The sequence below is a fragment of the Mastomys coucha genome, unplaced genomic scaffold (genome assembly GCF_008632895.1).
Source record: "Mastomys coucha isolate ucsf_1 unplaced genomic scaffold, UCSF_Mcou_1 pScaffold20, whole genome shotgun sequence".
NCBI classification, from domain to species: domain Eukaryota; kingdom Metazoa; phylum Chordata; class Mammalia; order Rodentia; family Muridae; genus Mastomys; species Mastomys coucha.
In genome coordinates this window covers 119,264,229-119,283,924 of record NW_022196903.1, presented here as the reverse complement: position 1 = coordinate 119,283,924, position 19,696 = coordinate 119,264,229, and the positions used below count along the sequence as shown (strand labels likewise).

Sequence of the window (19,696 nt, the reverse complement as noted above, 5' to 3'; positions counted from 1 at the left end):
GTCACTGATTGTTTGGTTGAAGGCCTGCAACCTCCAGAAAGCTGCCAGTCTCTCTTCAGTGCTGAGGTTACAGCATGTCCTACTACACTGGCTTTCACATGGGTTCTGAAGATCTCAACTTAGGTCCTTACATGTTTTCAACAGTGTATATTGTGCATTCTTGGCCTTTTCCTTATGTACATGTTAAGAGAGGGGAGAAATGGTGCAGGAGGGGAAAGAGAGACAGAAAAAGGGACAGAGGAAAAGGGAGAGGTGAGAGAAGAGAGGAGGAAAGAGTAGAAAGGAGGGGAGTGTGGAGATCGGGAAGAAGAAGAGGCAAAATATGAAGGGGAGGAGGGAAACTGAGACACAGGAGAGAGACAAATAGATTAGTTCTCTGATATCTCCTCTCAGAAACACAGGCTCAAAGCATTCTCCATGACTGTCTTTATCACTAATTACTTTCCCTGAGGCCCCATTTTCTTTTTTTATTTTTAAAATTATTTTTTATTTTTATTTTTATTAGATATTTTCTTTATTTACATTTCCCCTCCCCCCAAAAATCCCTGTTCCCTCCCCCAATCCCTTGCTCACCAACCTACCCTCTCCTGCTTCCTGGCCCTGGCATTCCCCTACACTGGGGTATAGAACCTTCACAGGGCCAAGGGCCTCTCCTCCAATTGATGACTGACTAGGCCATCCTCTGCTACATATGCAGCTGGAGCCATGAGTCCCATCATGTGTACTCATTGGTTGGTGGTTTAGTCCCTGGGAGCTCTTGGGGTACTAGTTAGTTTATATTGTTGTTAATCCTAAGGGGCTGTAAACCCTTCAGCTCCTTGGGTCCTTTCTCTAGTTCCTTCATTGGGGACCCTGTCTGAGGCACCATTTTCAACACTAGGCATTAGAATTTCAGCTTCCCTAAGCTCTAGGAACCTTTTTGATGTGGATAAAGGCTTCCCTGCAGGGGAAGCAGCAGTAGATATTCTTCAGTTTTCAGGGCTAAATGCCCAACTTGTTAATCACTGATGCCCTTGGAAACCAAACATATAGCAAACAGGAAGAGGTGATATCTAAGACCTCAGGCCTAATGCATGATTTTTCCTGTCAAGCTTGTCTTAGTTTCTCTACCTGCCCTGGGAATGAATAGAATTTCCAGAGCTAAAACAACTAGTTCAAATGTACTGCTGAAGCTCCGAGGGCTACTCCTGCCCATACCTGGAGAGCCTGGAACAGGAGAGGAGCAGGAATTGGTCTCTGAAATGGGAGCACTAGGCCACTGCTGTATGTCATTCACTCATTCACAGGTAAAGCCCTGTGCTTTCTACCCTCTCCTGTTCCATCCACCTCAGACTCCCGGTGTCCCATGACAATGCTCTCCACCATCTGGTGTCCCATGACAGACAATGCTCTCCATCATCTGGTGTCCCATGGCAATCTCTATCACTATTATCACCCTTGCTCTCTGTTTCAGTGTTTATCTTAAAATAAGAGGCACTTTACTCTCAAAGCTGGGCTACAAAATGTGCAACCAAACTGTGGATGACGTTAGAAATGCCTAGAGAGTCATTTCATTAAAGCTTCTGAAGTGCAAACCCCAAACAAATTCAGGACATGGAGATAGTCCCAAGACTCCTGCCTCAAGCCAGCTCTCTTCTCCCACAGTGTACACTGTGGTTTGGAGTAAGAAGCGAAGCAAACCCTCTATGACATACCGCAGCGATCACCAATGTAGCCAGAGGGATGGTCTCCTGAGGTCTTTGAGGGCAGCTGGGTGGTTTAGAGTTCCTACCCTGGGACCTCTACAGAGGGGCTGGCGTCATTGGGAGCACTAACCACCTTGGTATGAACCCTGCCTAGCATCAAATGAGCAAGCACTCGAGGCCTGGAAGAAACAGAGAATTGGAGCAACTGTACAGCAGAAAAGTACTTGACACCTTTGAAAAATGGAGAAAGAACAGAACTAGCAAGAGACTTGAAGCACTAAGGTGGGAACCAGGGAGTGATTGGACAATGTAGAACCTCGTGGAAGCACAGGTGTTGGAATTTTACCTTGTGCAAAATAGGAAATAGTAGAAGGTCTTAATGTACTAAGGTAAGACTTTGGCTTTATGTTGTTGTAGTGAAAGAACAGAAGTAAGGGCACCCACAGTGAGGATGCTGCTGGCCTAACAAAGATGAGAGTAACAGTGGCTTTGAGGAAGTCTGATGATGGCCAGAAGAAAATGCATGCAGAGTGCTCTGAGCATAAGACCAATAGGCCTTTTTACATGTTGGAGTTTGAGACAGTTGTAAGCCAGCACACGGGTGCTGCTAATCAAATCCTGGCTCCCTGGCTGAGTAGCCAGTGTTAACTTCTCAACCAGTTCTCCAGCCTTGTCTTCAGGATGGTAGGATATCACAAACAAGCTAGGGAGAACACTCCTGAAATTTCCCTCAGATCTAAGGCTTGCTGTTTGTAACATCTATTAAGATGGGATTAGATCAGTTGAAGCAGGGGAAAATCAACAGTCCATTGTTGAAAGTGCTAAGTAGAATTTGCAGGTGCAATATCCTTGGGAGGTGTCAAAAAGACAGTTGGAAACACATCTCTGGAAGTCAGAGGGGTGACAGAGCAGGAGGTGTGATGGGCATCATCCGCCTGCAGAGGATCTTCAGAGCCAAGGGATGAATAAAGCAAGCCAAGAGCAAGAATTGCCAGAGGAGAACGCACCTATTAAACGGAAACAGCTTCAGTATTTAAATGAAAAGCAGGACAAATAGAAGGCACAGGTACGGCTTGTCTCTTGCCCGTGTCTAGACAAATACTTCTGATACACTGTAGCCTTTTCCACGGCACTAAAGTGCACAATTTGAGTCATTCTCAGCAGCACACTGATGAAACTCCTGCCAATAGAGCAGCGCTGGCAGCAGGCTGAAGCCTGATTGGCTTTCTGGCTTTTGTTCAAGGATTACTAAAATCTTCTAAGAGTGAGGATTTCTTTTCAACATCAAAATATTTAAACAAGCCCACATAATGATAGTTTTACTTGTATTTATCCAGCCAATAGACTATACTCATTGCTCATAAAACACCACAGCAGCAGCGAGGTCCCAAATCCCCCGCTTAGGATTTGCTTGCCCAGAGCAGGGATGCTCCAAGTGTTATCCCTGGGCAGTCTATCAGTATTACCCAGAGCTTGTTAGACATGCAAATCCCCAGAATTCACCCCAGACCTTCCGAATAGGAATTTCTGCTATAGCAAACTCTGTAGGTGATTTTGACATAGACTGAAATGCTTGAGAACCATCATCACTCTCCAGCTTTCTGGAATTAACTAATGCATGCTTTCAAAGTCAGTTGAATTCTTTAGTCTTATTGAGCTAAATTTATTTTATTTTCTTTCTTCCCTTTTTGCTTCATTCTTTTCATCTTTTTACCTGTTATGGTGTTGGAGGGTACCTGGGCAATCACTCTACCCCCGAACTTCATCCTCAACTCTAAGACTTTTCTTTGTTCTCCTCTTCTCTTCTCTTTTCTTCTCTTCTCTTCTCTTCTCTTCTCTTCTCTTCTCTTCTCTTCTCTTCTCTTCTCTTCTCTTCTCTTCCCTTCCCTTCCCCTCCCTTCCCTTCTCTTTCTTCCTTCCTTTCCTTCTTTCTTTCTTTCCTTCTTTCTCTCTCTCCCTTCCTTCCTTCCTTCCTTCCTTTCTTTCTTTCTTTCTTTCTTTCTTTCTTTCTTTCTTTCTTTCTTTTTTCTTTCTTCCTTTCTTATCTGTGAGTAGATAGTATACCCAGGTCATGGCTCTCATGTGTCAATCAAAGAACAACACCCAGAAGTTGTTTCTTTCCTTCCACCATGAGATCCAAACATCAAACACAAGTCATCAGGTTTGCACCATGAGAGCTTTTACCCACTGAGTCATCTTGTTAGCTCTAAGTCTGGGCTCTTAAAAGGCTATTGAATGGACTGGGGGGTAGGTTAGGCTGGAAAGTGCATGCCTTGCAGAATACCAATTTAGAAACCTAGGACTGTTTGTTTTAATAATCCTAGGACTGGGCAGACTGGAACAGGTGGATCCTTGGAGTTCACAGACCAAGTAGCAGAGCCTACTTGAGTTCCAGGCTTGTGAGAGATCTTGTTTCATATACATATACGTACATATATACATATGTATGTAAAACATGAACACACACATATATGTATTTATACATACATACATATATATGTACTTAATATATGTATTATGTATTATATTATGTATTATGTATTTAGTTGGTATTATATGTATATATATTATATGTATATATAATACCAACTGAAGAACAATGCTATACTCTGGCCTCCCAGTACCTCTCCCCATCCCCAATATGAATGCATTGAGTGTGCTGTATGCTGCTGAAGTTCTTGGAAGCAATGGAAGATACTCACAAATTATGTACTAGAAACCTTAACTGAATGAATGATGATTGACAGGAGGGCTAGGAGATGCACAATTGGACTGAACTAAGAGTACACTCTTTCTACAAGCAGAATATTTTTCACAAAGTGTTTATAGGTGACATAGCAGTTAAAGAGAGGTTTTTCATCTAACAATGACTGTTCAAAGCACATTGCAATTCCCTTGGGCATTAAATGTCTCTTAGTGCTAGAGTGATGGCAAAGAAAAGGATGTAGATCTGACTGACATTGTCACCCAGTGACACATTGTCACACTCTGAGTCACAAAGAGGCAGTGTGCTACCCAAGAGCACAGTCAGTAAGACTGTATTGTCCCCCAACCTTCTATGGCCCATAGAACTTAGTGAATTTGGAGCCAGACAAAATGCTGAAGCTCTGTTTTCTGTCTCAGTATTCATGGGCAAGTGTCCCTGAGTTTAAAGTTTCTAACACAAATAAAGATTCAAACTTGACAGAGTGCTAAAGGCAATATGAGATATCATGGGCTATGCAAAATTAAGTTATATTTTTGTTTTCACCAAGTGGGTCAAAGGCAGAATTCCTTCAAGATGTCCACATCACCCTGTGCCTGGATCAGGCTCTGGATCCTGTGCCTAGAATATCACATAAAACAGAGGGTTCATGGTTTAGATTAAGCTAAGACTGTCGAATGAAGGAGTCAATCCTAGATTACCTGAGCCATTCCTAATCTTCCTAGACATACTTACTTTTATGCTTAGAAAGCAGGGCTCAAACAAAGGACAAACAGAAAGGATGATGCAGAGACAGAGGCAGGGATTGGATCAAGCCATTCACCACAAGCTCTAGAAGACCAGGACAACTACCGAAGATGGGGCGGTAGGGAGCTCCCTCCTCTAGCATACGTGGAAGGGCCAGAGCTCTGCAAGAGTTTGGGCTTTGAACTTCTAGACGTATTCATCATCTTAAGTTTAAATTTGTGATGACTTGTTACACAGGAAACAACACACCTGATTCAACGGGAGCTCCAGACGTCCATGAACAGGAATGATATTGAAGTCAGATCATTCCCTTTGCTGCTGCCTTTGAATTTTAGCATCTGCCCTTAGATGGCAGGGGCTGCTACAGGATCTGAGATTAACTTTCACATAGAAAGATGGCAGGCTGGCCAGCAGAGGTCTTCATGACTTTAAGACTGAACAATGTTGACCATAGGAGGCTGGAATATAGCGTGACCCTAAAGATCATGTATACTCCTACCTATTCCCCAGTGAACCTGCTTTCAGGACCATATACCATTCACAAGATGAGTGGGGTTAATTGGATATACATAGTAACTCCATAGAAGAAAAGAATAGTCCCACAATAGCCATCTTTCAATGAGGACAAAACCCAGGAGTTACTCAGTCTGCAAGGTAGGATGTCTCAGTAGTCCTTCTCTGGTGCTGTAATTCTGGACATCCTCTGGGGAACCCCTGGGCCCTATTTCATGATGGGATGCTAGAGACACTGAGTCTGCTCTCAGTGAAGGAATCAGCAGCAGCAACAGCAATAAAACAAATCTTCTCTGGAAAGTTCTGAGCATCCAGCAGTATGCATCGTAACAAGACAGTGTGCCAGTAAATATAAGGTTGAAAACAGTACAGTGGATATGTGACTACAACATTTAGATCAAATGGCATCACCAGTTCTATGGAGGGCTTTCGACTGCATTTTTTCATACCACATCTTCAGCATGATGTAGGAACATGTCCTTCATGGAAAAAACAAAAAACAAAAACTGGTGTTACCTCCACTCAGGTCCTTCTTTTCCAGCTGTAGAATCCACTCCTATTAGAGGAGGAGATACCTATAAAAATAGTTGCTAGCAGCTCAGACTGAGGAAGAGTTATTTAGAGAGACTCCATGTCTGTGAGCCGATTGATTTCTGTTCTCGTTGAGTCCCATGAGCTTCTGGGTGGTTACAGGTGAGGATGAAGGAGCTAGGAGAAATGGCTTGTAAGATGTCACACAGTAGATAGAAGAATGTCTCTAACATATGGCCTTACTTAGGATTGTACACTGAATTTTCAGAGGACTTGAAGGTTGTTCTCTGTCTCTAGATAGACCTGTGTGTGTACCACAACCCAAAGCTCAAATTAGCAACCATTTCTTTTCTTTTCTTTTTTCATTTTCAATGGCCAGTAAGGGAAACACCACAGTATTCTTTTTGGGTCAAACCACCTTCCAACAGGTCTATTATAAAACATCTATATATGTCTTTCCTAAATTTCTCTTGCTACAAGATAACCCTTCTCTATTGTTCTCCAGGGAAGTAAAACCAGCTGGTTCTGGGCCAGTGTTTGAAGGCAGCTGTAAATACCTTTTGCCCTTCCTGCTTTCTCTTCTCTGTGATGGAAACCCACAAGGTATTCCCATTGTCCCGTGATCTCTTACACTCCCAGCATGTTTTCTATAGCAGATTTAGCTCTTTGAAGATTTCCCATACACTGTTTTTGGAAGCTGATCTGATCATTTTGCTTCATCACTTCTAACATTCTCTAAGCTGGTAGCCCCAAGCAGAGCATGCTTTGATATCTGACTACACACTTCCTGGCCCCTGGCCTTTCCTCCTGTACCTCTCCTTTTTTTAAAAAAAATCAAGTACTGTTTAGCAATGGTTGCTAGGCAGTCATCTGTGTCCTCTTCAGCACCGACCAGAGCTGAATGTTCTCAATCCTTTGTTGGATGGCTATGGACTAGTTAGCTGTTCTCTAAGGTTTACCTGGGTTCTGTGGCTTCTGGGCTTGGTATGTCACAACCATGTCCTCGTTCCTGCTCTTGTTGCTAGATAAGCACCCATTTCCTTCTGTCCAATCTAGGTTACATGTAGTTTGGACATGTAGTTCACGTTGGGGACTATGGCCCTGAATAATATTTAATTCTTCTGAACTCCCTAGACCACACAATTCATCATAGGAATGACTACCATACTAGGCTGCTGTTCTGCATATAACAGTCCAGACCAAGTAAAGAGGATTAAAAAAAAAGTTGGTCCAATACTGTATAATTAGTATGGGCGTGTAGACTGGGAAGATGAGAAATTCACAGGCAGCATGTTAAATAAGTGAGAGTGTATGTCACAATCTGCTTAAAATTCTGTTGCAGGTACCAGAAGAACAAAGGTGGGATGTGGAACATTCGTTCACCATCCTTGTCTTGACGTCTTTCAACTAGATTCTATGGAAAGCACCAGAATGAATGTCTTTTTGATCTTCCTATGCTAAGCCTAAGCAGGTACTTGATAAATATGCATGGACTGACTAGTTGACATTTATGTATGGGTGAACACTGTCATTTAATGTCAAGAGAATATGGCCCAGTAGAGTGACAGCAAAGAGCTTTTGCCAAATTCTTCTATCCCTGTGGAGAAAAGGGTTTCCTTATGTGAGACTGGATGGGGGCTGGATGTGAAACCCATCTCACTAGTCTCTACTGCAAGCATATGGGGACCACAAAGTGAATCCCTTCATTCTTTCCCCAGATTTCTTAGTGTTGAATTTGCTCGCTACGTTTTTATTCTCTTGCCTAGATTCAGAGCCAAGTTGTTGTAAGCTTAAGTTATCCAAACAAAATGTCAGAAGTCTGCATATCAAAAAACTTCAAGTGGCATCCCTATAAACATTCCATAGTGCAAATCCTGCCTGAGCCTTCTTACCGACCTGGTGCCTCTACACTGCCACCTTTTCCCTCTCTCTTTCCTTTTCCTATCTTTTGAACCACTCCTCTTACCCTTTTCATTTCCCTTAACAACTCATTCTTAGCTCTGGCCTCTTCAATATTATTATCTATCTGGGAGAAATAATTATCAACATACAATCCTGTTTCCAATCCTTACCCCCCTTTAGCATCTTAACAGCCCTAAGCAGCAGTTAAGGGTGAGGCAGAGCTGCCAACAGCTAGCAAAGATGGCAGAAGATAAAAGTGAACTGTTGGCCACGTTTCCCTGCTGAATGAAGGAGGCGATGTAAGTAGGCTCATTCTGTGCCCAGTTCTGTGCTGAGTATTTTGAGGGGAGAGGGAAGAAGATGAGAAGCTAATTTCTGACCTTAAGAAGACTGTTATAATGGCCTAATAAGATCCATGAAGTGAGGGAGTTATGGTTCTCAGAATTGTGATTTCGGTCTCTAAGTTGGCAAAGGCTGGAGTAACTCAAAAGTTAGAAATCAGGCTCTGTTCTGGAGTTTGCCTGGCTTTGAAGTCTGCTGTAAGTGACCCTGTAAATTATATGGTGTCTATGAGCCTCAGTTAGCAAATAAGTACTCCAAGTGCTTCCCTTAAAGAACTATTGTGAAACTTAAGGAAGACACATTGCCCTATGATTGTGTGCAAGGAGTAAATACTAGCTAGCCATTCTTATGATCACTCAAAAGACTGATTCTGACTTGTGGATTTACAGTCAGACAATAGTGACATTAGCAGTTTGTGTTGATACTAACCAACCAAATCAACTTCCAACCTTATGCTGGCAGTTAGCCATTGAATATGGTTTCGGCTAATCAAAGCTGGATATCTATTTAGACATGGCTTAGAATTTACACAGAATTCCTATTCACTTCCAGAGGGGCCTGCAGCACATTTCAAAATGAAGCTGAGTCTTAAGTACACATCCTTCATCATTTCTGTTATTTATTCTACTCTGATAAGAGTCTCCCCTGGGTCCCTCAAATCTGGCATCTGTGTGCCCAAATGGGAGGCTTTGTCTCACTTGGAGGCGTGGCTTGGCTGGGAAGATCCTGGATAAAATGTGTGAGCTTGGATGACTCTTCTTCCCCAAAGCACCGTTTTTTGTGACTCCACACCCCCATGCCTCTCTCAGTATTCTAGGTGATATTGCTACATTTTTAATCAAATGGAAGTTGTGGTACTTCCAAGGAACCCTCAAGGCCCTCTTGCCATGAAAAGACACACTGTACCAAAGGAAAGGATGAAATTAGTTGGAGACCATAGAACATTAATGCCTGAGTGAATCTGAATAAATTATCACCTAGTAGACAGTCCATTTTACCATTTTAGTGCAAAGAAGAAAATGCATTGTAGTTTCCTCATTTAGCCATAATGATTGAAGCCCATGGAGTGTATGTGTGTGTGTGTGTGTATGTGTGTGTGTGTGTGTGTGTGTGTGTGCATGAGAGACAGAGAGAGAGAGAAAAAGGAAGATACACAGAGACAAACACACACACAGAGAGAGAGAGAGAAAGAGAGAGAGAGAGAGAGAGAGAGAGAGAGAGAGAGAGAGAGAGAGAGAGAGAGAGAGAGAGAGAGAGAGACCAGGAGAGTGGGCAAGTGAGAGAGAGAATTTTGAATTTCTCTTAACATATGTGGCATTGATTTTTCTCTTGTGAGGAAACCACATACAACACCCTAGAATAAGTGACAAGAGACACTGTTTTCATAGTGAAAAAGAAAAATTACATAAATATTTGTCATTTTTAAATGACTGCTTTAAGTGTCTACCCAAATGAGGACAGGGGTCATAGCAAATCTGTCTTTCACTTGGCAGATTCTGTCTCCTGCAGTCCCTATGCCTTTACCACCCATGGAAAGAATCTGCTCACAGGACCCGTTGGAATTGTCAGACTCTTCTCTGATGAAGTCTACTTCTCCCTCCAGGCAAAAGAGACTGAGGAAGGCAAGATGCATGCAGGCACATGCCACAGGAATGTGGGTCTTCCTCCAGGCAAAGATCTTGGTAAACCCTGCGCAGTAGCCTCTTCCATGTGTCCTCAGATTTGGGGGGACATACTCATCACCCCCACCCTTTTCCTCCACCCTCAGCTTCCAGGGAGTCCCTCGGCATGGTGTCTTCTCTGACGCAGATGTGCTTGGCTCTAGAGAGCACCACACACTCCCTGAATTTTGACAACAAAGCTTTTGACTCATTCCAGCCCTGTGCGCACTTGCATTTGAACCAACAGGAGAGAATTGCATAAGTGAGTTTCATGATGTTCTCACTAAGCTGTACTGTCTCTGTTTCTCAACCTTCAAACCTCTGCTGCAGAAATAACATGTGATAAGGCCACCCACCTATTTTGTACATCACTTATTCTTCAATGGACCAGAACACAGAATCTTGGCATCTTGACATTTCCAACCACAACCCCCAAGTCTGAAAGCATTTACCAGGCTGTGTGACAGCAGTCTTCAAGAACTTTGTTTTCCTAGTAAGAGAGAATTGGTTACTTCTGTCCATGTCCACCTTTGTCCATGAAAAGACTGCTACAGTATCCTTAGAATCCTCCTCTAGGTGCTATTGGAGGACTCCACCAAGCTCAGGACCACAACTCAAGGTTGGTGACCTTTTCTTTTCTTTTTTTCTTTTTTTTTTTTTTAACTCTGAAGGAACTGCTTGATTAATCCGTGAGCCCCAAAGGCTGCTTTTCAGACTACACCTGGAAGATCAGATATAACTGGGTAAGGAAGAAACTAACAGCTTTTCAGTCGGCTCTGTTCACTGTAGCTGAGGCTCTGCAGCTCGACAGAGCTACAAAAGCTGAAGGACCTGGGGCTCACATGTGATCTGAAGCTTGGTTGGACCTGTGACTCCTGGTTGTCATGATCTGATGCAAGGCTGTCCTTTGTCCTAACCATTGAAGGTTGGAGTAAATAGAACCCTGGAATCATCATAGAGAATGCAAGACTGCCCCAGGAAACAGACGCACTTCTTTCTCCCACTGACTTTTCTTCACCAAGAAAAACACATTTGGTCCTTTTCCCCTGCTTTTTCATCCTTGGCAGAGCACATGCCCGAGCACCCACATGTACCAAACTGCCCTCTTCTTTAATGATCTCATAGACAACATGAGATATACAATGGTAGGGTGTTCTTAAGCAAAAATCTCCAACTTAAAAGATCCAGAAAGATATCTCCAATGTTTGTGGTATCAAAGCTAATGTTAGAAGGAATGAAAGAATTTTGCTGGAATAAGAGGCCATGTGTGGGTACGGGGATGAATGCTCAACCAGGATGTCAACAATAATCTAAACAGTGGTCCTTGTAGCAACAGGACTTGTGTGTGGACAGAGAGGGGATTGCAGTTGTGTGGATGCAACTCTAGAATTGTAAGGCATACAGAGTATTATGCTGGAAATTATAGACTAGATTTTTCTGTAAGTTTAATATTTATTATATTATTATTATTATTATTATTATTATTATTATTATTTTGTTTTTTGAAGACAGAGTTTCTCTGTATAACTCTGGCTGTCCTGGAACTCACTCTGTACACCAGGCTGGCCTCGAACTCCGAAATCCACCTCCTCTGCCTCCCAAGTGTTGGGATTAAAGGCATGTTTCACCACTGCCTGGTTGTACGTTTATTTATAATGGGCAGGTTCTCAGTTGGAAACTACTAGTTTGACTGGCATGCATTTGTGGGGCTCCTGTCTACCTTTTGAATCCATGATGTGTTCCACACATGCCTCAAGGGATAGGCAGACACACAGGCAGTTGAAGTGGAGGTAGGTGGTCAGTGCTATTCTAACATATGCAACATTAAAGAGGTCCTCTACTAGTCTGATGGTGCAGGGAAGAGTCTGAATAAAGGTGCTCCATTGGAGCACTCAGGGAGAGCGGGGGCAAACCTGGAGAAGAGTGAGGAAGGTACCAGGCATGGAACCAGGAGGATGAGAGGAATCCCTACCACCTGGGGGGATATTCTTGTAGCTCAGTGAAATTCCATGTGGAAAGATCTGCAAAAGAGAAGGCAATAGAGAGATGGAGTCAGGATGGTGGCTGCTCCTGTTGGAGCCGGGCTGGATGGGGCACAGGACACTATATAGTCTCACTGTACAGGCAGTGGGCAACTCAAGGTGCAAACCCAAACCAATCTGTGTGTGCTTGTAGTCTCACAGGCATCTGTGAGCTCTGGAAACTTGACTTGGCTGGTTACGACTAGAAGGGGCTGGAGGGAGCAAGGAGGGACTGTACCATATGATACCCAGAGATCAACTTTTTAAAAACCCCCTTAAGAATTTCCCTCCCTGCAGCCCATTCATACTGACATGATGATACCTACCATGCCTTGACTTGACCTTGGCCCAGATGAGAGGAGCTTTAAGAGGATGAGGTTTCCATCTTACTGGCCACCAGGACATCCTGGAAGAAAGGAAGCTGATGGGATCTTTAGGAAATAGAAATGAGTAATTCAAAGCACCAACCATCACAGCAGAATGACTTTCCCCCCTCCTGTAAGAAGTAGGTAGTCTGGGGCTCAGAGAGAGAAATTATTAGCCAATCCTCCACTCTTTGCGTGGATGCAGCATTAGGGAAATAGGAAGCAACCTGCTCTTAGGGATAGAAAAGGAAGTTCTACTGGAAGCAACCTGTGCTTAGGGATAGAAAAGGAAGTTCTACTGGAAGCAACCTGTGCTTAGGGATAGAAAAGGAAGTTCTACTGGCAGAAAGAAGGAAAGAGGGATAGGGAGAGTGAAAATTCACCTCTTCCTTTTCTTCCTTCCTTTCTTCCTCTCTCTCTCTCTCTCTCTCTCTCTCTCTGTCTCTCTCTCTCTCCCTCTCTCTCTCTCTTTCTCTCTCTCTTTTTCTTTCTTTCTTTTTGTTTCTTTCTTTCTTTGTTTGTTTCTAGATTTAACCCCAGCCGCTATAGCTATAAGTCACCTTATTCTTTATACCAACAGTCTGTTATGTAGCAGGGGGAGGGAGGCTGAAAACAGTGACCACTAGAGGGTGCTCAGCCTCCACCACAGGTGTGTATGTGTGTGTGTGTGTGTGTGTGTGTGTGTGTGTGTGTGTGTGTGTGTGTGTGTGTGTGTGTGTGTGTGTGTTTGAGGGTGGGATGTCTATAGAGGAACTACCCAGTAACACTGTGACTGACTTGTTGAAAGTTTCCTGATGTGAACCATGGTAAAGGGCAGAGTGCTTACTGCCAAGGAAGAGAAGGGGTCATTAGAGCTCAGAGACCTTTGGGAAACCACCAAGCACAAGTATTGGGCTGCTCAGAGGGTCCCTGGAATCCCGAGGATGGCCAGAACACAACTTATAGGTAGAAACCCCTAAAGAAGGGTATGCAACTCTTATTTTAAATGGGTCTTTCTAGAATAAGTATATATCAAATCATCTTAGAAGCACAACATAGCTGTGAGTCCCAGCAAGACCTGCTGGGTCTTCCTCGCCCCTGGGTTAAATCCTAGGAGCTAGATGTCCAAAGGGACATCATCCCTAGGGCAGGGGCTGAGAGGTAGCTAGAGGCTAGCTGTGAGTACCTCATGCTGGCTCACTGTGGGCTCCATGGGGTCGCAAGGGTTTACTTCTCTAGGCAGAAGGTGACTAGCTGGCGCATAGCAGCCAGTGCCTCTGACTCCAGCTCACCAGGAAGTAAAACTATCCCCATCCCTTAAAAACTAAGTTACACCTGCATTGGAAAATAACAAGGACAACTGCATCTCACTCTGTGGCAAACAGCCCTCATCACAAACTGTGTTCTTGATTATGGAGAAGAAATATGGGTCAGGGGTCAGCAATGGAACTCTCTCCCACCTCTGTCTGTGTCTCCATATGTAAGCCACCATCATATCTCCCAGGAAAGAGGGAAAAAGGGCTGTTCGCTTACTGACACCCACAGGGTCTGAAGGATCCCAGTGGTCCTCCAGCCACAACTCAGTGGCAATGATGAGATTGCTTTTGTGTATTGCAGGCAAAGAGCCCATGTTGATGACAGGCCAGCGCTTCACGCCTAAGATAAATGGCTTTGAGGAGGGGCCTGCAGTTGTGGTTTTCCCTTCTACACGAGGTTCATCCCCAGGTCTCCTGGCACTTTAGAAAATGAGCTGCTGTAATTCCCATTCTGCTCACATAGCCTTCCATGGCCTATCCTGTTTTCATTCTAACATGGCTGCGTGCTCCGTCACTCAGAACGCCGGTGAAGGCCTCTGCAGCTTCTCCTCACAGAACCTTGAGGGTGTTGCTCCATTTGGCCCTGTCCTAAGGAAGAAAAGCTGATGGTGCCAGATGACAGCTTCACACTCAGAGGCATCAGAGTGGGAGAACTCTGAGACCCAGGGAGTGTGGATGAAGAGTGATCCTGCCTACAGTCAGGATAATAACAGAGATATGGCAGGACCTGGCCTGAAGACCTCTACTCTCTTGGTTATTGCTATGGTGGTTGGTGGTGGTAGTTGTTGCTGCTGCTGCTGTTGCTGCTGGTAGTGGTGGTGGTGGTGAGCATGTGGTGTGTGTGTGTGTGTGTGTGTGTCTCTGTGTGTGTGTTTGCTGTTAATCAAACCCAGAGCCCTCAACATGCTAAACCTCCAAAGCTGCTACATTCTTAGCAATTGGTATTTTGACCCACCGACTATCTAGGCTGGCTTTGAACTTGCCACCCTTGTGCCTCAGCCTGAGTGCTGGGATTATACCCATGCACCATCGCTCTCTACCACCCTCTTGTTAAGTGACCAAACTTATCACTGGATTGCTCCTGATTCCTCGGTTTCTGGAGCAGCATTCTCTATCTAGCAGCTCAAACCTACTCCACGTCTTCTTCCAAGAAAGTGAAAACAACATCACTAGCATGGTTGCTTGCAGGGTTTCAATACTGTTGCAGCATACATCTACTGGTTATTTATCACTGTGTGAAATGGTTAGAACAGTTCTTACACCTTGCCAGTGGAGAGTTGGAGCTGAGAACCAACTCTACTCCTGTTAGAACCATTCAGTTGGATGTCCTGGATCATCCAACACCATACACCTAGTGTTTGGATGTTCCTCTGTGACTAGAATGCTGGGGTCACCTGTCTTTCCCAAACATTCCCAAGGCATCTCCATGTGGCTTTCTGCAACAATGAAGTTGGACCCTTTACATTGGCAGCTTGGGGCCCAGAGAAGAAAGGCAATGGCTGCCAGTCCCCAAGGAGCCCAGCATCACTTCCAATATTGTCTATTACTCCAAATGTTCACAGGTTACCCACATTTAAGGGGAAAAGGAATAGATGGATGCCATTGATCAGCAACAGGGGCACTACATAATTTGCAACCATCCTCAATATGCTATCAGGTCAATTCACCGATGAAATGATCCATTTCTGGGAATGAGGGGGTGTTTATCTTGTCCCAGGCACAATTCCAGTGCTCCTAACATAAACCTCTTCTCAACAGCCCTGAGGTATAGGGGACAAGTGCATCGAGATCTATGTAAAAGTCATATAAGGTGATGCAAAGTATACACAATGATTGAGGCATAAACATAACAAAATAAAACCCCACTGTCTTTAATGCCCATCAGTAATTAGAGTTATGAATGCCTTGGCCTGTCCCCCTACCTGGGGTATCCAGGTGACATTATCATAGTATTCTGTTTTAGGTCTTCAGGTGAGCAAGTTGCTTCTTTCATTTGCTTTGCATGCTTTGTGTGTAGAATTCTTTTTCGGAGAGGGCCATCGACCACAGTTGATCTGGAAGACCCATCACTAGATCCTATGTTCAGTTGCTCCTTTTCTTCCGCAGATGTTCAGTGAGCACATACGACGCAGGTAGGGTTGGAGCATGAAGCAGGTCCTTCATTGTCACATTTGAACACATGGTTGCCAGTTTGTGGAGGTATTATGGGAGGCTGTGGGATATTTAGGAGACGGGGATCTCTGGGTAGAAGGAGGCCTCTATGGGCTGGTTGGCCTTTGAAGGTTATTAGCACAGCCGTTGGTCTGGCTTGTCCCCACCCCCACCCCAGGACCAGCTTCTACCATGTACTCTCACCACCAAAAGCTCCATCCTTCTTTCTCCACAATTGCGGGTGAGAACTCTGAATCCTTGAGTCCAAACAGGTCTCTTCTTCCTTAGCTCTTCCGTGCTGTGTATTTTGACCACACCAGTAGAAAAGGAATCTTGCCACACATGGTGGTCCTGGTATAAGGCTTTCTTCAGACTGACTTATGCGGCTGTCACTCCTGGCTTCAAACTTGGGTTACTGCAGGTGGGTCCAGATTCTGGGCGGGGAGGGAGCGCACTGCGGCAGAGCACATCTCCTGAAAATGTGAGCCTCAGAAGCCGAACAACCCTGGACAGATGGCAAAGGGAGGGTCTGTCTCCTAATTCAAGTCCCAGAAAATACCACTCAGGAGCTGTAGCACCTGGGGGAGCTTTCTGCCAGGTGTACCTCAGCAGTCCTGGGAATAGCGAAGCACCTTCTCCAGCAGGCTCCGAACGTCTCATTGTGAGTGCTCGGGCTGGCATCAATCTGTCGAGTGACATGGCCCATGGGTATCCTTGGCAGTTCCATTCTCAGTACTTCCAAAGTTCTCTGACAAGGCTAAAAACTCCTCATTCAACCAAAGATTCTTACACATTATTTAAATAGGATGCAAATGCTTGTTCTGCTCAGAGCCCTGGCAGCTCTCAATTTGTGTATTTTCAGAACAGCAAGGCCTGCCATCATCAGTTCACTTGAAGTTCAATCCAAGATGTGCCTTGCCTGACATTTGTTCATTCCTTATGCAGGTAACATTTTGGAGAACTTAAAAAGAAGCCATTGCTGTGCTCCATTCCCTGCCGCCCTCCAAAACAACTTCAGAAACTATTTCAGACATTTGTTGCAAGCATAATGGCTGCAATGCGACTTGTTCCCTACTGCCTGGGTTTCCAAGTTGGATTCTACCGTCCCTCTCTTTGGCACCCACTTTCTAGTTTTTAAAATGGTATTTCAGTGGCAGGAGCTGCTGATTTGACCCAAGGGATTAGGCTCATCTGAGCATAAACGGATTTTGTCAGATGGTCGGACCTGGTTGCTGTGGGGATGAATAGCAAGGATCAAATCCCTCATATGACAAAGAAGAGAGTGTAGACTGAGCTGGCTCTTCCCTCTGAGCTCCTTCCTTCCTCAGAGTGAGCCTTGAGCCTATTTACTCAGGAGCTGAGCAGTATCCTTGAAGCTGACAGGTCCCCTCCTTCCCTGCACCTGGGACCTGGAAGAGAAGGGTGCTGGAAAGACAAAACCACAGGCCATGAAGCAGAAAAGAAGAGCAGCTCATAGTGAGGCCATGTGGTCTGTGTGTCCTCTCCACAGGATAAGGGTACCTTGTACGTCCAGCTCAGCCTGTATATATGGATACTATGGTGTATATATATGTAGAAAAGTATATACATATACATATACACACACACACACATATATATATATATATATATATATCATGTGCTGTCATGTAGGTGCTTTGGTATGTATATACACACTTTGTACACATATATGTATATGCCTATGTACATATATGTATTCTCCCCTTACATATAGTCAATGTGCACACACATACTTGAACACTTTCTCTTTCTATATATACATTATGTACACAGGCTTTCCACACTGAGGCTAGTTTAAGAAGAAAGAAAATGCAGTATGGGAGTGAAAAAGAAATGGAAGTCAGAATAAAGACAAGGATGGAACAGGGTCATAGAACATGTGGGACACTGATCATTGTCTCTCAAAGCTTCCTGGGTTCATGTACTCCCCACTGTGAATCAGGCTCTCCAGTCTCCCGGTGACAAGGCATGGCCTGGAGTCTCACCAGTGGAGTATAAAACTGAGGTGTGTTATCCCTGCCTCATTTGCTTTCAATAACTGTCTGCTCCTTCCTGGCATTATTGAATGCCAACTCCATGTCCTCTCACGTTGGCCAGAAAGATATGCAGAAGGGAAGGGGGCTGAGTCTCTGTGTGAGCCTGTGGAGCAAGGGGAGATATTCCTAGCCAGCATGGGATTCAGACTGCTACGTGAGAAAGGATGGTCCCAGGCACTGTAGTTGTAATGTTGTAGCACATTGAGACACGGCTTGCAAAGAAGGGACCAGAGAAGGGACTGAGCATCTATGGAAAAGGAATCCAATCATCAACATAATAACCGTGAGATTTCTGACCAGGCTTTTAAGCAAAATGGTTACAATCTCTTCAGTACTTACCTGGATGAGTTAAAGGACGTAAGAATTACTAAGTTGGAGGAGTGGGCCATGGGACAAGTAGCAGCTTGACAAGTCAGCCACCCTGATTGCCAGTGGTATGGGTGGCTCATACCCTTCTACTTGGGACCTAGAGAGACAGAGTGGACAGGTCCCATGCACATCAGAAAAAAAAAGGTCTTCTTTTGATTCCTATGCTATTTAGTCATGTGCCATCAGATCATTTCTGAGGTCTCATTTCACTTAAATATTTCCTTAAGGCTTAGGGAAGAAAACTTGGGCAGTGAATTAGGTAATATGTCATCCATTTTCATTTTGCTTCCCTATTCTCTTGAGTAGTGAACAGTAAACACTTGAGTCTTAGTAGCCCAAGTAACTGGCCTTGACCTTATTCCCCAGGTGAACCAGAAGCTCATGTTGAGGACTCTCCCCTCCCTACGAACTGTAGCAAGAGCAGACATTGCATGGCACTGCATTCAACAGAAACCTCAGGTATGTTTCATGACAGGTTAAGGCTAGCTGAATGCTTTGTGCTTTTAGTCTTGGGAGGTCCCCATTCATGAGAAGATATTTCTCACAGGCATAATCTCAGATGCCTGACATGCCTAAGATTCAACCACTAGCATTTATTCTTTTGTATTTTCCATGGTCCTTTCTCAGTGGCTCTTTGTAAAAAAAAAAAAAAAATATGTTACCACCCTTTGGCATACAACAAATTCAGTGTTTAAGAAACACAGGAGGGGAATGTTTAATGAGGAAGTTGGCAGTGAAAAAAATAAAAATCTCTATTACACAGCTCTATCTCTGAGAAGGGCACAAGGCGGCTCCCAAGAGGTCTTCCCTCCTTCACCCCATGACTTCAAAGCACATTCGTCTACAGACCACTCCATAGAGGAGAGCTGCTAGCAACACACGGCCAAGAGAACCAGCTGGCTGCCTCTCTTGGCCAGACCTCCCTCTCCTTACCTCGAGCAGGGCTGGACCCTGGAGCCCCCACAAGTAATCTTTTACCTCTCGGTGTTTGACCAGTTGGCCAGGCTAGTTGGCTTCCCTAGTTTGTGCACAGGTCATCTGAGGAGAACAAGGACTCAGGACAGGTAGACTTCACTTGGAACTGGAGGGTTGGACTGGCTGTGTGTGAAATCAGCAGCCGTCTGGAAGGTTAGACATGGGTGGAAGCCTAGAAGGAAGTACAGCGACAGAAGGACACTAGCCAATTGGCAGAGGGTGAGACCCGGAAGCTGTGTGCAGAACGGAAGCGGCCCTGAATGAGCTGTGGTCCTCTTCTATTTCATCATTAGCCTTTATATTTTATACGGGAAATTCAAATGTAAGAAAAGGTTTATCTGCATACATTCAGGGCATTTTGGGCTTTCTGTCATGGTA

At 44.4% G+C, this 19,696-nt stretch overlaps 1 long non-coding RNA gene across 1 annotated transcript; it reads right to left on the bottom strand.

Moving 5' to 3' along the window:
* Positions 1 to 17,002: 17,002 nt before the first annotated feature.
* On the bottom strand, positions 17,003 to 19,464 carry LOC116098341. Its single transcript, XR_004121814.1, has 3 exons — positions 19,322 to 19,464; positions 18,314 to 18,440; positions 17,003 to 17,149 (listed from the first exon to the last, which is right to left on the bottom strand). It is a non-coding gene; the product is annotated as an uncharacterized LOC116098341 (long non-coding RNA).
* Between the last annotated feature and the right edge of the window lie 232 nt (positions 19,465 to 19,696).